The sequence below is a fragment of the Coregonus clupeaformis genome, chromosome 1 (assembly GCF_020615455.1).
Source record: "Coregonus clupeaformis isolate EN_2021a chromosome 1, ASM2061545v1, whole genome shotgun sequence".
NCBI classification, from domain to species: Eukaryota; Metazoa; Chordata; class Actinopteri; order Salmoniformes; family Salmonidae; genus Coregonus; species Coregonus clupeaformis.
The window spans coordinates 98,727,101-98,746,881 of NC_059192.1; the positions used below are offsets into that span (position 1 = coordinate 98,727,101).

Below are 19,781 nucleotides of genomic sequence, written 5' to 3' on the forward strand. Positions count from 1 at the left end.
TAAAGGGGTGAGAGAGGGACAGGGAGATTGAAAGAGAGAGAAAGTTGGTGTGACAGGAAAGACAGAGAGAGCGAGAGGAGCAGAGAGAAAACACACACGTACCTGATCTCAGCTCGGTTATAGAACCTTCGACACAGCCCTCCAGGACAGACAGTAGCATGGCGTTGACGATGATGAACCGTGGACGTCAGTAGTGAATCGACAGCCAATCCCAGGCAAACTCAGCGATCAGCTGGTACGGGAGGAGGAGGTACTTAACTAGGAACTCTGCCCACCTGGCGCCCAGGTGGGGTAAACGGAGAGGGAGAGAGGGGGAGGGGGTGAGAGAACAAGGACATGTGTCCTTATGTTCTCCCAATATCGTATAAGGTCAACATCATCTGTATGGCCAGCCATACTGACAACAACATGTACAGTAGCCTACGTTTAGTGATAGAATCTATGGCTGGAGCAGCCTCCCTACCTTTATTTACCAAATAAATACAATCAACATGACAGTTGAGCCATCCAATGGTACCTGGTGGTTGAGGGGGAGGCTTGATCACTCATTGGTCGCTGGTGTGAGAGGGCGGGGCAGCAGGTGTGTAGGAAGGGAGGAAGGAAGTTTCGGAGTAGTCGAAGAGAGGTAGAGGTAGAGGATGGTGAGGCAGGGAGAACTCTTCAAAGCATAGAGAAGGAACATAGGAGATTTACCTGCATTCACAGCCCTGGTGGGGGGGTGGAGAGCCAGTGGGAGAGAGGAGAGGGTAGAGAGGGAGAGAGGAGAGGGGGGTAGAGAGAGGGAGAGAGGAGAGGGGGTGGATAGAGGGAGAGAGGAGAGTGAGAGAGGAGAGGGGTAGAGAGAGGGAGAGAGGAGAGGGAGAGAGGCAGTTATAGAGTATTGATTATGTGCACTTCAATAGCACCCTATTCCCTATATAGCGCTGTGGTACTAGTAAAAAGTAGTGCACTATATAGGGAATAGGGTGTTATTCGGGATACAACCTGTGTTTCTGTTAGCAGAAATACAGTATATCTTATTGATAATGGCATAGGATTTACAGTACATCACATTAGCATTAAAACAGCATGAACTATGATACAGTGCATTTGGAAAGTATTCAGACCCTTGACTTTTCCACATTTTGTTACATTACAGTCTTATTATAAAATTGATTAAATTAACTTTTTCCTCATCAATCTACACACACAACACCCCCATAATGACAAAGTGAAAACAGGTTAATATTTTTTGGCAAATGTATTTTTAAAAAACAAACCGAAATACCTAATTTACATAACTATTCAGACCCTTTGCTATGAGACTCAAATTGAGCTCAGGGTGCATCCTGTTTCCATTGATCATCCTTGAGATGTTTCTACAACTTGATGGGAGTCTACCTGTGATAAATTCAATTGATTGTACATGCATTTGGAAAGGCGCACACCTGTCTAATATAAAAAAGGTCCCACAGTTGACAGTACATGTCAGAGCAAAAACCAAGCCATAAGGTCGAAGGAATTGTCTGTAGAGCTCTGAGACAGGATTGTGTCGGGGCACAGATTCTGGAGAAGGGTGCCAAAACATGTCTGCAGCATTGAAGGTCTAAGAACACAGTGGCCTCCATCATTCTTAAATGGAAGAAGTGCTTGGAACCACAAGACACTTCTGAGCTGGTCAGCCATCCAAACTGAGCAATCGGGGGAGAATGCCTTGGTCCGGGAGGTGACCTAGAACCAAGCAATGGTCACTCTGACAGAGCTCCAGAGTTCCTCTGTGGAGATGGGAGAACCCCAGAAGGACAACCATCCCTCTGCAGCACTCCACCAATCAGGCCTTTATGGTAGAGTGGCCAGAGGGAAGCCACTCCTCAGTAAAAGGCACATGACAGCCCGCTTGAGTTTGCCAAAAGGCATTTTAGAAGACTCTCAGACCATGAGAAACAAGATTCTCTGGTCTGATGGCAAACCAAGATTGAACTCTTTGGCCTGAATGCCAAGCCGTCAACGTCTGAAGGAAACCTGGCACCATCCCTACGGTGAAGCATGGTGGTGGCAGCATCGTGCTGTAGGGATGTTTTTTTCAGCGAAAGGGGGACTGGGAGGACTAGGGGTCAGGATTGAGGGAAAAGATTAACAGAGCAAAGTACAGCCCAGAGATCATTGATGGAAACCCTCTCCAGAGTGCTCAGGACCTCAGACTGGGGCGAAGGTTCACCTTCCAGCAGGACAACGTCCCTAAGCACTCAGCCAAGACAACGCAGGAGTGGCTTCGGGACAAGTCTCTGAATGTCCATGAGTGGCCCAGCCAGAGTATTCAACAAGTGCCATGGTATAATTAAGCAATAAGGCCCGAGGGGGTGTGGTATATGGCCAATTCACCACGGCTAAGGGCTGTTGTTACGCCGACACAACATGGAGAGGGATACAGCCCTTAGCCTGTAGTATCTCACTGGTCATCCCCAAAGCAAACACCTCCTTTGCGCCATTCCTTCCAGTTCTCTGCTGCCAATGACTGGAACGAACTGCAAACATCTCTGAAGCTGGAGACTCTTATCTCCCTCACTAACTTTAAGCATCAGTTGTCAGAGCACCTTACCGATCACTGCACCTGCACACAGCCCATCTGAAATTAAGCCCATCCAACTATCTCATCCCCATATTTTTATTTATTTTGCTAATTTGCACCCCAGTATCTCTATTTGCACATCATCTCTTGCACATCTATCATTCCAGTGTTAATACTAATTGTAATTATTTTGCACTATGGAAGCCTATTTATTGCCTTACCTTATAACTTACTTAGTACATTTTGCACACACTGTATATATATTTTCTGTTGTATTTTTGACTTTATGTTTTGTTTTACCCCATATGTAACTCTGTGTTGTTGTTTTTAATCACACTGCTTTGCTTTATCTTGGCCAGGTCGCAGTTGTAAAATGAGAACTTGTTCTCAACTGGTTTACCTGGTTAAATAAAGGTGAAATAAAATTAAAAAATGAATTAGCCATGGTATATTGGCCATATACCACAAACCCCCGAGGCGCCTTACTGCTACTATAAACTGGTAACCAACAACATTAAAGCAGTAAAAATAAATGTTCCGTCATACCCTTGGTATACCACGGCTGTCAGCCAATCAGCATTCAGGGCTCGAACCACCTAGTTTCTAAGTTGATATAATACATAGTGTTTATGGTTTCTGTTACCTTGTACTCCCAGAGGTTCTGAGGTGGTTTGACCCCCAGTTCTTTGATCCTCTCCAGTTCAGCCAGCACCGCTCTCCTGTGGGCCTGGTTGTCTATGTTATAGGGGGCTCTGGTCAGCTCCTCATCACCTAGCATCAACAATAACCTGAGAGAGAGAACATAACCATAATACAACCATTAAATAACCATGACATAACCATAGTTCTCATGTTATAGGAGCTCAGGTCAACTCATCACTACCTAACATCAACAATAACCTGACCATGAAAGAAAGAAAAGAGAGCGCAAGAGAGAGAGGGAGGGGAGAGGTCCAGGGCCCCAGGGGGAGGGGAGAGGTCCAGGGCCCCAGGGGGAGGGGAGAGGTCCAGGGCCCCAGGGGGGAGGGAGAGGTCCAGGGCCCCAGGGGGAGGGAGAGGTCCAGGGCCCCAGGGGGAGGGAGGAGAGGTCCAGGGCCCCAGGGGGGAGGGAGAGGTCCAGGGCCCCAGGGGGAGGGAGAGGTCCAGGGCCCCAGGGGGAGGGGAGAGGTCCAGGGCCCCAGGGGGAGGGGGAGAGGTCCAGGGCCCCAGAGGGAGGGAGAGGTCCAGGGCCCCAGGGGGAGGGGAGAGGTCCAGGGGCCCCAGGGGGAGGGGAGAGGTCCAGGGCCCCAGGGGGAGGGGAGAGGTCCAGGGCCCCAGGGGGAGAGGAGAGGTCCAGGGCCCCAGGGGGAGGGGAGAGGTCCAGGGCCCCAGGAGGGGCGAGGTCCAGGGCCCCAGGGGGAGGGGCGAGGTCGCAGGGCCCCAGAGGGAGGGGAGAGGTCCAGGGCCCCAGGGGGAGGGGAGAGGTCCAGGGGCCCCAGGGGAGGGGAGAGAGGTCCAGGGCCCCAGGGGGAGGGGAGAGGTCCAGGGCCCCAGAGGGGAGGGGAGAAGGGGGTCCAGGGCCCCAGGGGGAGGGGAGAGGTCCAGGGCCCCAGGTGTTCCCAACCAGAACAGAACCGTACTACAACCATACCACAAACTGTTAAAGCGTGCCTCACCGTCCGTTGACGTTCTCCTGTAGGGAAGGGTTCTTTGTAGAGAGAGAGGTCCAGGGTCCCAGGGGAGGGGAGAGGTCCAGGGCCCCAGGGGAGGGAGAGAGGTCCAGGCCCCAGGGGGAGGGGAGAGGTCAGGGCCCCAGGGGGGAGGGGAGAGGTCCAGGGCCCCCAGAGGGAGGGGAGAGGTCCAGGGCCCCAGGGGGAGGGAGAGGTCCAGGGCCCCAGGGGGAGGGGAGAGGTCCAGGGCCCCAGGGGAGGGGAGAGGTCCAGGGCCCCAGGGGGAGGGGAGAGGTCCAGGGCCCCAGGGGGAGGGGAGAGGTCCAGGCCCCAGGTGTTCCAACCAGAACAGAACCGTACTACAACCATACCACAAACTGTTAAGCGTTCCTCACCGTCCGTTGACGTTCTCCTGTAGGAAGGGTTCTTTGTAGAGAGAGGTCCAGGGTCCCAGGTGTTCCAACCAGAACAGAACTTCCTCCGGTGTCCATTTTGACACAGGTTTACTGACCAAGAGGTCATGGACCCCGTCTCCACTGGACCAGTGGTACACCAGCAACATCACCTGGTAGGAGAGACACACAGGTAGAAGAGAGGTGAGACAGGTATAAGAGAGGTAGACAGTATGAGAAAGGTGAGACGGGTAGGAGAGAGGTGAGACAGGTAGGAGAGAGGAGATACAGGTAGGAGAGAGGAGAGACAGGTAGGAGAGAGGAGAGGCAGGTAGGAGGAAGAGAGACAGGTAGGAGGGAAGAGAGACAGGTAGGAGGGAAGAGAGACAGGTAGGAGGGAAGAGAGACAGGTAGGAGGGAAGAGAGACAGGTAGGAGAGAGGAGAGACAGGTAGGAGAGAGAGGACAGACAGGTAGGAGAGAGGACAGACAGGTAGGAGAGAGGAGAGACCGGTAGGAGGGAGGTGAGACAGGTATAAAGGGGAGGTAGACAGTATGAGAAAGGTGAGACGGGTAGGAGAGAGGTGAGAACAGGCAGGAGAGAGGAGATACAGGTAGGGAGAGAGAGAGAGAGACAGGTAGGAGAGAGGAGAGACAGGTAGGAGAGAGGAGAGACAGGTAGGAGAGAGAGGAGAGACAGGTAGGAGAGAGGAGAGACAGGTAGGAGAGAGGAGAGACAGGTAGGAGAGAGGAGAGACAGGTAGGAGAGAGGAGAGACAGGTAGGAGAGAGGAGAGACCGGTATATGTGAAGGAGCAGAGATGAGTGTTCTCTCCACTGGGCCAGTGGTACACCAGCAACATCACCTGGGACAGGTAGGGGGAGAGAGCCAGGTAAGACAGGTAACAGACAGGTGTGAGAGAGGTAGAGACGGGCATAGAATAGGAAGAGAGATACGGTGAGACACAGACAGGTGGGACACAGACACGTGGGACACAGACACGTGGGACACAGACAGGGTGAGACACAGACACAGACAGGTGAGACACAGACAGGTGAGACACAGACACGTGGGACACAGACAGGTGAGACACAGACAGGTGGGACACAGACAGGTGGGACACAGACAGGTGGGACACAGACAGGTGGGACACAGACACGTGGGACACAGACACGTGGGACACAGACAGGTGGGACACAGACAGGTGAGACACAGACAGGTGAGACACAGACACCGTGGGACACAGACACGTGGGACACAGACACGTGGGACACAGACACGTGGGACACAGACACAGACAGGTGAGACACAGACACGTGGGACACAGACAGGTGAGACACAGACACGCGGGACACAGACAGGTGAGACACAGACAGGTGGGACACAGACAGGTGGGACACAGACAGGTGGGACACAGACAGGTGGGACACAGACAGGTGGGACACAGACACGTGGGACACAGACAGGTGGGACACAGACAGGTGGGACACAGACACGTGGGACACAGACAGGTGGGACAGGAACTTCATTCACACTACTTTGTCACATATTAACATGAAGCACTCAGACAGACTAATGTCTTTCAAATAAAAACACAGACAGACAGACAGACAGACACACTGCCACGCGGAAAGATACACACAGACGTTGCCCTCTTACTGCCACATGGACAGAACAAATAGACAAAACCACACACACACTGTGACCTTCTTCAACACACACACACACACTAAACACACACCAACCCACCACTACCCCCCCCACACCCCTCACTACACACGCTGACCCTTTCTGCCACACGTAGAGAAAAAGTAGGCTGACACACCTCCAAGCATTCCTGTCCCACACACACAGAGTTGTAATGGTCCCTTCCTGTTGACCTCTCCCCAGGTCCCCCACCGACTCCTTCCTGTCGACCTCTCCCCAGGTCCCCCTCACACGACTCCTTCCTGTCGACCTCTCCCCAGGTCCCCCCTCACCGACTCCTTCCTGTTGACCTCTCCCCAGGTCCCCCTCACGACTCCTTCCTGTTGACCTCTCCCCAGGTCCCCCTCACCGACTCCTTCCTGTTGACCTCTCCCCAGGTCCCCCTCACCGAATCCTTCCTGTTGACCTCTGCCCAGGTCCCCCTTACCGACTCCTTCCTGTTGACCTCTCCCCCAGGTCCCCCTCACCGAATCCCTTCCTGTTGACCTCTCTCCAGGTCCCCCTCACCGAACTCCTTCCTGTTGACCTCTGCCCAGGTCCCCCTTACCGACTCCCTTCCTGTTGACCTCTGCCCAGGTCCCCTCACTGACTCCTTCCTGTTGACCTCTCCCCAGGTCCCCCTTGAAAAAAGAGGCTTCTAACCTCAAGGCTCTTTTCCTAGTTAAAATAAAACCTCTCCCTCTCCTCTCTCTCTCTCTCTCTTACCGCAACACAGGTGAGTGCAGTGAGGACTCCAGAGAAGAACCCTCCTGCTCCTCTACCAGGACTGGTCTTGGGGATTCCTCTGGCTGCCTGATCACCATACCTACAGACAGGTTACAGACAGACAGACAGGTTACAGACAGGTTAGACACAGACAGGTGAGGAGGTGAGACACCATACCTGGACGACACACACACACACGAGTAAATCTCACTTCTGGACGAGGCTTAAAATACAGGATCAAATCTTGCTATGGTCACATGCTTGTGATAAACACAAGGCCCTAAGTACGAGCAACATACATCTCAGACTAGGAGTGCTGATCTAGGATCAGGTCCCCGTCCATGTAAATCGTATTCATTGTGATATAAAAGCCAAAAGTGATCCCAGATCTGCACTCCTACCTCTGAGACACTTGATCCATATGGATGCCCTTGATTTGACATCGGCTTATATATTACACTGCATGATCAAAAGTATGTGGACACCTGCTCGTCCAACATCTCATTCCAAAATCATGGACATTAATATGGAGTTGGTCCCCCCCCTTTGCTGCTATAACAGCCTCCACTCTTCTGGGAAGGCTTTCCACTAGATGTTGGAACATTGCTGCGGGGACTTGCTTCCATTCAGCCACAAGAGCATTAGCTCGAAGTCAGCGTTCCAATTCATCCCAGAGGTGTTCTTGGGGTTGAGGTCAGGGCTCTGTGCAGGCCAGTCAAGTTCTTCCACACCGATCTCGACAAACCATTTCTGTATGGGCCTCGCTTTGTGCACGGGGGCATTGTCATGCTGAAACAGGAAAGGGCCTTCCCCAAACTGTTGCCACAAAGTTGGAAGCACAGAATTGTCTAGAATGTCATTGTATGCTGTAGCATTTAGATCTCCCTTCACTGGAACTAAGGGGCCAAGCCAGAACCATGAAAAACAGCCCCAGACCATTATTCCTCCTCCACCAAACTTTACAGTTGGCACTTTGCATTGGGTAAGGTAGTGTTCTCCTGGCATCCGCCAAACCCAGATTTGTCCATTGGACTGCCAGATGGTGAAGCGTGATTCATCACTCCAGAGAACGTGTTTCCACTGCTCCAGAGTCCAATGGCGGCACGCTTTACACCACTCCAGCCGACGCTTGGCATTGCACATGGTGATCTTAGGCTTGTGTGCGGCTGCTCAGCCATGGAAACCTATTTCATGAAGCTCCTGACGAACAGTTATTGTGCTGACGTTGCTTCCAGAGGCAGTTTGGAACTCGGTAGTGAGTGCTGAAACCGAGGACAGACGTGTTTCAGCACTTGGCGGTCCCGTTCTGTGAGCTTGTGTGGCCTACCACTTCGCGGCTGAAAAGGTGAAATCCTATGACGGTGCCACGTTGAAAGTCACTGAGCTCTTCAGTAAGGTCATTCTACTGCCAATGTTTGTCTATGGAGATTGCACGGCTGTGTGCTCGATTTTTTACACCTGTCAGCAACGGGTGTGGCTGAAATAGTCAAATCCACTAATTTGAAGGGGTGTCCACATACTTTTGAATATATAGTGTACATTGTATGGTACCTCTGAAAGGCCAGCTGGCTCGGAGTGTGTTAGTATGATACCTCTGAAAGGCCAGCTGGCTCGGAGTGTGTTAGTATGATACCTCTGAAAGGCCAGCTGGCTCGGAGTGTGTTAGTATGGTACCTCTGAAAGGCCAGCTGGCTCGGAGTGTGTTAGTATGGTACCTCTGAAAGGCCAGCTGGCTCTGAGTGTGTTAGTATGGTACCTCTGAAAGGCCAGCTGGCTCTGAGTGTGTTAGTATGGTACCTCTGAAAGGCCAGCTGGCTCGGAGTATGTTAGTATGGTACCTCTGAAAGGCCAGCAGGCTCTGTGAGATCTTGGGGTTCCCCTGGATCTCTGCTCTCCTCCTCCCCACCACCTCTGAGAACAACCTCTCTACTGCATCTCTGAGAGGGTGGGGGGAGGGGGAGTAAGAGAGGTAGAGGATGGAGAGAGAAGGAAAGGGTGGAGAGAAGGAAGTCACACACTGACTACACCATATTACATCCAGGTCATAGTACAGAACCTAGCATGTTGTCCTAGCTAGACCTATAGGCTACAGTCACCATACAGAGGGTACTAGCGATAAGGTAAACATGTTGTCCTAGCTAGACCTATAGGCTACAGTCACCATACAGAGGGTACTAGCGATAAGGTAAACATGTTGTCCTAGCTAGACCTATAGGCTACAGTCACCATACAGAGGGTACTAGCGATAAGGTAAACATGTTGTCCTAGCTAGACCTATAGGCTACAGTCCCCATACAGAGGGTACTAGCGATAAGGTAAACATGTTGTCCTAGCTAGACCTATAGGCTACAGTCACCCTACAGAGGGTACTAGCGATAAGGTAAACATGTTGTCCTAGCTAGACCTATAGGCTACAGTCCCCATACAGAGGGTACTAGCGATAAGGTAAACATGTTGTCCTAGCTAGACCTATAGGCTACAGTCCCCATACAGAGGGTACTAGCGATAAGGTAAACATGTTGTCCTAGCTAAGACCTATAGGCTACAGTCACCCTACAGAGGGTACTAGCGATAAGGTAAACATGTTGTCCTGAAGCTAGACCTATAGGCTACAGTCCCCATACAGAGGGTACTAGCGATAAGGTAAACATGTTGTCCTAGCTAGACCTATAGGCTACAGTCACCATACAGAGGGTACTAGCGATAAGGTAAACATGTTGTCCTAGCTAGACCTATAGGCTACAGTCCCCATACAGAGGGTACTAGCGATAAGGTAAACATGTTGTCCTAGCTAGACCTATAGGCTACAGTCACCATACAGAGGGTACTAGCGATAAGGTAAACATGTTGTCCTAGCTAGACCTATAGGCTACAGTCCCCATACAGAGGGTACTAGCGATAAGGTAAACATGTTGTCCTAGCTAGACCTATAGGCTACAGTCACCATACAGAGGGTACTAGCGCTAAGATGAGCCCACGTACACTCCCCTTCTGCTTTCAAGAGTCCTATGGGGACCGCTCTAAAAAGTAGAGAAACCTGGAGAAACTTGCTATTTAAACGGAGGGTCTAGCACATTTCTCCTATTGGTCTGCCTCTTTAGTCCAGGGTGCACTGCATGGTGCCGTTGCCAGAAAACCAGTGAAGAACAAACACCGTTGTAAATACAACCTATATTTATGTTGATTTATTTCCCCTTTTGTACTTTAACTATTTGCACATCATTACAACACTGTATATAGACAGAATATGACATGTCTTTATTCTTTTATAACTTTTTTTATATAATGTTTACTGTTCATTTTTTTTATAGTTTATTTCACATTTGTTTATTATCTATTTCACTTGCTTTGGCAACGTAAACATATGTTTCCCATTGCCAATGAAGCCCCTTAAATTGAATTGATATTATAGAAAGGAATCCAATGAATGATGGAACGTGTAACGCCCCACCCAGCAGCCAGCAGACACCCGCCAACGTGGTTGGTGAAATAGATATTCTTAACCGCCAATACCTAAATTGACCCGCAATTGGCAGGTGGCTGGTGTTCATTTTATGCCCTGCCTAACTCAGTAGGATGTTGACTTTGGGGAAGCCCTCCCACTTCTCTCTGACCTCTGATATCTTAGCTCGACCTATACATTTCACCATACAGAGAGGGTTAACAAACTATAGTTTTCGGTTAGGACATCTACTTTGTGCATGACACAAGTAATTTTTCCAACAATTGTTTACAGACAGATTATTTCACAATTCCAGTGGGTCAGAAGTTTACATACACTAAATTGACTGTGCCCTTAAACAGCTTGGAAAATTCCAGAAAATGATGTCATGGCTTTAGAAGTTTCTGATAGGCTAATTGACATCATTTGAGTCAATTGGAGGTGTACCTGTGGATGTTTTTCAAGGCCTACCTTCAAACTCAGTGCCTCTTTGCTTGACATCATGGGAAAATCAAAATAAATCAGCCAAGACCTCAGAAAAAAATGTGTAGACCTCCACAAGTCTGGTTCATCCTTGGGAGCAATTTCCAAACGCCTGAAGGTACCACGTTCATCTGTACAAACAATAGTATGCAAGTATAAACACCATGGGACCACGCAGCCGTCATACCGCTCAGGAAGGAGACGCATTCTGTCTCCTAGAGATGAACGTACTTTGGTGCGAAAAGTGCAAATCAATCCCAGAACAACAGCAAAGGACCTTGTGAAGATGCTGTAGGAAACAGGTAAAAAAGTATCTATATCCACAGTAAAACGAGTCCTATATCAACATAACCTGAAAGGCCGCTCAGCAAGGAAGAAGCCACTGCTCCAAAACCGTTATAAAAAAGCCAGACTACGGTTTGCAACTGCACATGGGGACAAAGATCGTACTTTTTGGAGAAATGTCCTCTGGTCTGATTAATCAAAAATATAACTGTTTGGCCATAATGGCCATCGTTATGTTTGGAGGAAAAAGGGGGTTGCTTGCAAGCCGAAGAACACCATCCCAACCGTGAAGCACGGGGATGGCAGCATCATGCTGTGGGGGTGCTTTGCTGCAGGAGGGACTGGTGCACTTCACAAAATAGATGGCATCATGAGGAAGGGAAATTATGTGGATATATTGAAGCAACATCTCAAGACATCAGTCAGGAAGTTAAAGCTTGGTCGCAAATGGGTCTTCCAAATGGACAATGAATTAAGCATACTTCCAAAGTTGTGGCAAAATGGCTTAAGGACAACAAAGTCAAGGTATTGGAGAGGCCATCACAAAGCCCTTACCTCAATCCTATAGAAAATGTGTGGCCAGAACTGAAAAAGCGTGTGCGAGCGAGGAGGCCTACAAACCTGACTCAGTTACACCAGCTCTGTCAGGAGGAATGGGCCAAAATTCACCCAACTTATTGTGGGAAGCTTGTGAAAGGCTACCCGAAACGTTTGACCCAAGTTAAACAATTTAAAGACAATGCTACCAAATACTAATTGAGTGTATGTAAACTTCTGACCCACTGGGAATGTGATGAAAGAAATAAAAGCTGAAATAAATCATTCTCTCTACTATTATTCTGACATTTCACATTCTTAAAATAAAGTGTTGATCCTAACTGACCTAAAAAAGGGGAATTTTTACTAGGATTAAATGTCAGCAATTGTGAAAAACTGAGTTTAAATGTATTTGGCTAAGGTGTATGTAAACTTCTGACTTCAACTGTATGTATGTACAGTGAGGGAAAAAAGTATTTGATCCCCTGCTGATTTTGTACGTTTGCCCACTGACAAAGACATGATCAGTCTATAATTTTAATGGTAGGTTTATTTGAACAGTGAGAGACAGAATAACAACAAAAAAATCCAGAAAAAACGCATGTCAAAATGTTATAAATTGATTTGCATTTTAATGAGGGAAATAAGTATTTGACCCCTCTGCAAAACATGACTTAGTACTTGGTGGCAAAACCCTTGTTGGCAATCATAGAGGTCAGACATTTCTTGTAGTTGGTCACCAGGTTTGCACACACATCTCAGGAGGGATTTTGTTCCACTCCTCTTTGCAGATCTTCTCCAAGTCATTAAGGTTTCGAGGCTGACGTTTTGCAACTTTCGAACCTTCAGCTCCTCCACAGATTTTCTATGAGATTAAGGTCTGGAGACTGGCTAGGCCACTCCAGGACCTTAATGTGCTTCTTCTTGAGCCACTCCTTTGTTGCCTTGGCCGTGTGTTTTGGGTCATTGTCATGCTGGAATACCCATCCACGACCCATTTTCAATGCCCTGGCTGAGGGAAGGAGGTTCTCACCCAAGATTTGACGGTACATGGCCCCGTCCATCGTCCCTTTGATGCGGTGAAGTTGTCCTGTCCCCTTAGCAGAAAAACACCCCAAAGCATAATGTTTCCACCTCCATGTTTGACGGTGGGGATGGTGTTCTTGGGGTCATAGGCAGCATTCCTCCTCCTCCAAACACAGCGAGTTGAGTTGATGCCAAAGAGCTCGATTTTGGTCTCATCTGACCACAACACTTTCACCCAGTTCTCCTCTGAATCATTCAGATGTTCATTGGCAAACTTCAGACGGCCCTGTATATGTGCTTTCTTGAGCAGGGGGACCTTGCGGGCGCGCTGCAGGATTTCAGTCCTTCACGGCGTAGTGTGTTACCAATAGTTTTTTGGTGACTGTGGTCCCAGCTCTCTTCAGGTCATTGACAAGATCCTTCCGTGTAGTTCTGGGCTGATTCCTCACCGTTCTCATGATCATTGCAAGTCCACGAGGTGAGATCTTACATGGAGCCCCAGACCGAGGGAGATTGACAGTTCTTTTGTGTTTCTTCCATTTGCAAATAATCGCACCAACTTTTGTCACCTTCTCACCAAGCTGCTTGGCGATGGTCTTGTAGCCCATTCCAGCCTTGTGTAGGTCTACAATCTTGTCCCTGACATCCTTGGAGAGCTCTTTGGTCTTGGCCATGGTGGAGAGTTTGGAATCTGATTGATTGATTGCTTCTGTGGACAGGTGTCTTTTATACAGTTAACAAACTGAGATTAGGAGCACTCCCTTTAAGAGTGTGCTCCTAATCTCAGCTCGTTACCTGTATAAAAGACACCTGGGAGCCAGAAATCTTTCTGATTGAGAGGGGTTCAAATATTGTATGATTTTTAAGTAATTAATTTGCATTTTATTGCATGACATAAGTATTTGATCACCTACCAACCAGTAAGAATTCCGGCTCTCACAGACCTGTTAGATTTTCTTTAAGAAGCCCTCCTGTTCTCCACTCATTACCTGTATTAACTGCACCTGTTTGAACTCGTTACCTGTATAAAAGACACCTGTCCACACACTCAATCAAACAGACTCCAACCTCTCCACAATGGCCAAGACCAGAGAGTTGTGTAAGGACATCAGGGATAAAATTGTAGACCTGCACAAGGCTGGGATGGGCTACAGGACAATAGGCAAGCAGCTTGGTGAGAAGGCAACAACTGTTGGCGCAATTATTAGAAAATGGAAGAAGTTCAAGATGACGGTCAATCACCCTCGGTCTGGGGCTCATGCAAGATCTCACCTCGTGGGGCATCAATGATCATGAGGAAGGTGAGGGATCAGCCCAGAACTTCGGCAGGACCTGGTCAATGACCTGAAGAGAGCTGGGACCACAGTCTCAAAGAAAACCATTAGTAACACACTACGCCGTCATGGATTAAAATCCTGCAGCGCACGCAGGTCCCCCTGCTCAAGCCAGCGCATGTCCAGGCCCGTCTGAAGTTTGCCAATGACCATCTGGATGATCCAGAGGAGGAATGGGAGAAGGTCATGTGGTCTGATGAGACAAAAATAGAGCTTTTGGTCTAAACTCCACTCGCTGTGTTTGGAGGAAGAAGAAGGATGAGTACAACCCCAAGAACACCATCCCAACCGTGAAGCATGGAGGTGGAAACATCATTCTTTGGGGGATGCTTTTCTGCAAAGGGGACAGGACGACTGCACCTTATTGAGGGGAGGATGGATGGGGCCATGTATCGCGAGATCTTGGCCAACAACCTCCTTCCCTCAGTAAGAGCATTGAAGATGGGTCGTGGCTGGGTCTTCCAGCATGACAACGACCAGAAACACACAGCCAGGGCAACTAAGGAGTGGCTCCGTAAGAAGCATCTCAAGGTCCTGGAGTGGCCTAGCCAGTCTCCAGACCTGAACCCAATAGAAAATCTTTGGAGGGAGCTGAAAGTCCGTATTGCCCAGCGACAGCCCCGAAACCTGAAGGATCTGGAGAAGGTCTGTATGGAGGAGTGGGCCAAAATCCCTGCTGAAGTGTGTGCAAACATGGTCAAGACCTACAGGAAACATATGATCTCTGTAATTGCAAACAAAGGTTTCTGTACCAAATATTAAGTTCTGCTTTTCTGATGTATCAAATACTTATGTCATGCAATAAAATGCAAATTAATTACTTAAAAATCATACAATGTGATTTTCTGGATTTTTGTTATAGATTCCGTCTCTCACAGTTGAAGTGTACCTATGATAAAAATGACAGACCTCTACATGCTTTGTAAGTAGGAAAACCTGCAAAATCGGCAGTGTATCAAATACTTCTTCTCCCCACTGTATATATATCTCGTGACAATCGCAATACGTATCGGCACCTAAGTATGGTGATAATATGGTGAGGTTCCTGGCAGTTCCCAACCCTAGAGAGTAATACCAGTAAGTTAAGTTCATGTACCCTAGTACCTTACCTCAGTAGGATGTTGACTTTGGGGAAGCCCTCCCACTTCTCCCTGCACTCAGGGCACTCAGTCTTCCTACTAGACTCCCACCAGAGAGCCAGGCAGTGGCGGCAGAAGCTGTGACCACAGTTAAGCGTTGTTGGGTTGACCAGGATGTCGTAGCAACAATGGCACGCAAACTGGTCCTCGCTGATGAAGGGGCTGGCAGAGGGCCGGGGGTACGGAGAGCGAGGGGGGTCAGAGGTCACAGAAGGGGTCGGGGGGGAGGAGACTTCAGAGAGCGGGTTGGGGACGGGGGCAGCAGCGGCACCCCCCTCCTTCATCTGCTGGATCATCTGGGGTCTGGAGGAGAGAGAACCAGTGGGACAGAGAAGTGTGTGAGAGAGGAGCAAGTGAGAAAGAGCGAGAGAGAAAGAGAGCGAGAGAGAAAGAGAGCGAGAGAGAAAGAGAGCGAGAGAGAAAACCCCCACACACCCACTGAGGAAACACAAAAACCATAAATTGTGCTCCTCATTGACTCAAATGGCAAATACATTCAAGAGAATGAACTTTTTTCCAAACACAAAGTGGCTAAACTCTGGTGCCCAAACACTAGGCAGGCCCTGGAGCTGTTGTCAGAGGACAGACTAGGGTCCCCCAGCCACATCATAATTCCACAGGCACAGACGACCTGAGGGTCCAGCAGGAAAGGGTGGCTACAGCACTCAAGGGAGTGATTGAAAAAGCTTCTTCTACTTTCCCCAACGCACAAGTGGTTATCTCCACCCTGCTACCACAAAAAGACTTTCACCCTGCCACCACACAGCGGGTGAATGCAAGCATTTCCCGGGACTGTGCCTCAAAACCTAATGTCTACCTGGCCCACCACTCCACCCTGGACTTGAACAGCCTTTACCACTGCCCTCACAGCAATCCCAACTTTTGCCAGGACCCTGAAGGACGTCACCCTCAACCGCAGCACCTCACACAGAGCAACAGAAACCCCGCCCAGACTAGCGAGACACCCTCAAAACCAGAACATGACACTCTCAGCACACAGGGGGACAAACACTTACCTGGAGGTGACAGTATTCCCTCCCAAATATGCCCCCCTAGACACAACTATGACAAAACAACCAACAAAAACAGTTCACAACTCCTGCAGTTCTGTCACAGGCTGGGTCTGTACATAGTCAATGGTAGGCTTCGAGGGGACTCCTATGGTAGGTACACCTATAGCTCATCTCTTGGCAGTAGTACTGTAGACTACTTTATCACTGACCTCAGGTCAGAGTCTCTCAGAGCGTTCACAGTCACCCCACTGAAACCCCTATCAGACCACAGCAAAATCACAGTCTACTTGAACAGAGCAACACTCAAATCATGAGGCATCAAAGCCAAAGGAAATGCATAATATTAAGAAACGCTATAGATGGAAGGAAAGTAGTGTAGAAACCTTCCTGGACAAAACATTTCACTGTAATAGTGAAGGTGTAAACTTGGCAGTAGAAAGCCTAAACAGTAGATTTGACCTTTAAGCTTCAGTATCAAATATAACATTTGCAAAAAAATTCAAAAAACCTGTTTTCGCTTTGTCATTATGGGGTATTGTGTGTAGATTGCTGAGGAATTTTCTTTATTTAATTAATTTTAGAATAAGACTAATGTAACAAAATGTGGAAAAATGTATCTTTTACCTCCAGGTGACTACCTCGAAGCTGGTTGAGAGAATGCCAAGAGTGTGCAAAGCGGTCAACAAAGCAAAGGGTGGCTACTTTGAAGAATCTAAAATATATTTTCATTTGTTTAACACTTTTTTGGTTACTACATGATTCCAACTGTGTTATTTCATAGTTTTGATGTCTTCACTATTATTCTACAATATAGAAAATAGTAAAAATAAAGAAAAACCCTTGAAGGTTGTGTCCAAACCTTTGACAGGTACTGTGCGCACACACACACACATACATACATACATACATACATACATACCAATTGGCGAGGGCACTAGAACAGTCTGCAGCACCCGGCCTCACCCTACTAGAATCTGAAGTCAAATGTCTACTGATCATCTGGTGCTTCTGTCCCCAACCAAGGAGGGCCTACAGCAGCACCTAGATCTTCTGCACAGATTCTGTCAGACCTTGGCCCTGACAGTAAATCTCAGTAAGACAAAAATAATGGTGTTACAAAAAAAGTCCAGTTGCCAGGTACCACAAATTCCATCTAGACACAGTTGCCCTAGAGCACACAAAAAAACTATACCTACCTCGGCCTAAACACTGCCCACAAAATGAGGTGGAAACTGAGTTGCACTTCCTAACCTCCTGCCAAATGTACAACCATATTAGAGACACATATTTCCCTCAGATTACAGAGATCCACAAAGAATTTGAAAACAAATCCAATTTTGATAAACTTCCGTATCTATTAGGTGAAATACCACAGTGTGCCGTCACAGCAGCAAGACGTGTGACCTGTTGCCACAAGAACAAACACCATTGTAAATACAACCCATGTTTATTGATTTTCCCTTTTGTACTTTAACAATTTGCACATGGTTATAACACTGTACATAATGACATTTGAAGTGTGTCCATTCCTTTGAAACTTGTGAGTGTAATGTTTACTGATCATTATTATCTAGTTTACTTGCTTTGTCATGACAATAATGCCCTTTGAATTGGAGAGAGGGAGAGAAACAGAGAGGGAGACAGAGACAGAAAGAGAAACAGAAAGAGGGAGACACAGAACGAGAAAGAGGGAGACACAGAAAGAGAAAGAGAGAGAAAGAGAGAGACAGAGAGAGAGACAGAGAGAGGAGAGAGAGAGAGAGAGAGAGAGAGACAGAGAGAGAGAGACAGAGAGAGAGACAGAGAGAGAGAGAGAGAGAGAGACAGAGAGAGACAGAGAGAGAGACAGAGAGAGAGAAATATGAACTGTTTGAGACCCAAATAGCACCCTATTACCTCAAATCAAAGTTTATTGGTCCTGTACACAGATGTGTTATCGCAGACACAGCGAAATGCTTACCTTTCTAGCGCCAACAGTGCAGTAATATTGAGCAATACACATAATCCAAAAAGGAGAAAATACAAGAAATATCATAACAACTACTTTTGACCAGAGCCCATAGCATAGGTACTCCTCCATAGCCCTGGTCAAAATTAGTGCACTCACTATACTAGGTAATAGCTTTCCATTTGGGACGCATACTCTCTGTGACAGAGGAAAATGTCCAAATATTACAGAATAACTGGCTTTGAGTTCTGATAATGTATCTTATAGCTAATACAGTTATTAATACTACGGCAGGATCCCATTTTTATAGCTTTCTTCATTTAGTAATAACTGATGTTTTTGACAGCTAAATGACAGTTAGCATCCAGGAAACAACTCAAATGCACATAACTGAACACGAACAATGCAACAAATGCGTAATTGTCAACTCCGCATATCATACCTGTTCCTAGGAAACAGGGGTTCTTACAGGTTATGGCTAGCCATTCAATAAAAACAATAATTATTTTAGTTAGCTAGCTGATTCTTGACCAAATCACTGTATCTAGCTGCTAACAAGCTAACTAGTTAGCTAGTCAGTGGCAAACCCCAATTTTGCTAACGTTAGCTACCGTTAGCTACTGTTAGGTATAAAAACAGCATTTGTCATCTTTAGTTTCCTACCTCAGGTATAACGGCCGTTGCAACGAAACTGGAAAATCACATCACTGCCGAATAGATGCTTTTCCAAAGTTAGTTTTGATTATGCTAGCTAGCAAATAAGACAAGTAGACATTTTCCGAGCAGTCAGGCGGATAGGTAAACAGCTAGCTAGCTTCTCATTTCACTTCTTTCTTGCCAGGGATGTATTCATTACGCGGAAACCGTTTACTCTAGGAAGCAAACAGAACCAAACGGGGGAGGTACCTATATTAATTTATTTTCGTTGCGAAATGTTTTCCGTTTGGAGTAAACTGTGTCCGTTGCAAAACGTTTTGCAACAGAGGAGACGTTTTGCAGTGGAATCCGCGTAATGAATATACCCCAGGCTAGCTAGGTAAATGCTACGTTCAAAACAACAGGGAACTCGGAAAAATACGAGGTCAAATCATGACGTCAGTGATCTTCAGGTCGGAAAATTGGAGCTCTAGAAAGAGGCCCGACTTCCCGAGTTGGAATTTCGAGTTGGATGACCGTTCAAATCGATTTTCCCAGTCGGAGGTCGTTTTTTTCCGAGTTCCCAGTTGTTTTGAACACACTGAAATCGGAAGTCGAAGGTTTCCGAGTTCCCAGCTATTTTGAAAGCGGCAAAACTCACACTATGGTCACGCTAGCAGCGCAGTGACGAACTTATCAGTGAGCTAAAAAACCGTGTTCTCGCTCCTCATTGGTTGCGCTCCATGTTCTTTTACTTTACTGTTATTAGTGGTGGGGCTTTTATTTTGAAAAGTTCAAAATTCGGAAACGGAACACGGGGATTTTGCGCAAATGCTCTTCCAGTTCAAAGTTCGACTGCTTTGTCCTTTCGTAGAATCTGTTTCTTGTTTACATGTCTACGATTGCAGCGTGAGTGACGTAAGTCGGAAGCTGAATAA

General features: G+C 47.7%; 1 pseudogene; it reads right to left on the minus strand.

Moving 5' to 3' along the window:
- Positions 1-19,096, minus strand: part of LOC123491569 — a 27,430-nt pseudogene extending 8,334 nt beyond the window's left edge.
- Between the last annotated feature and the right edge of the window lie 685 nt (positions 19,097-19,781).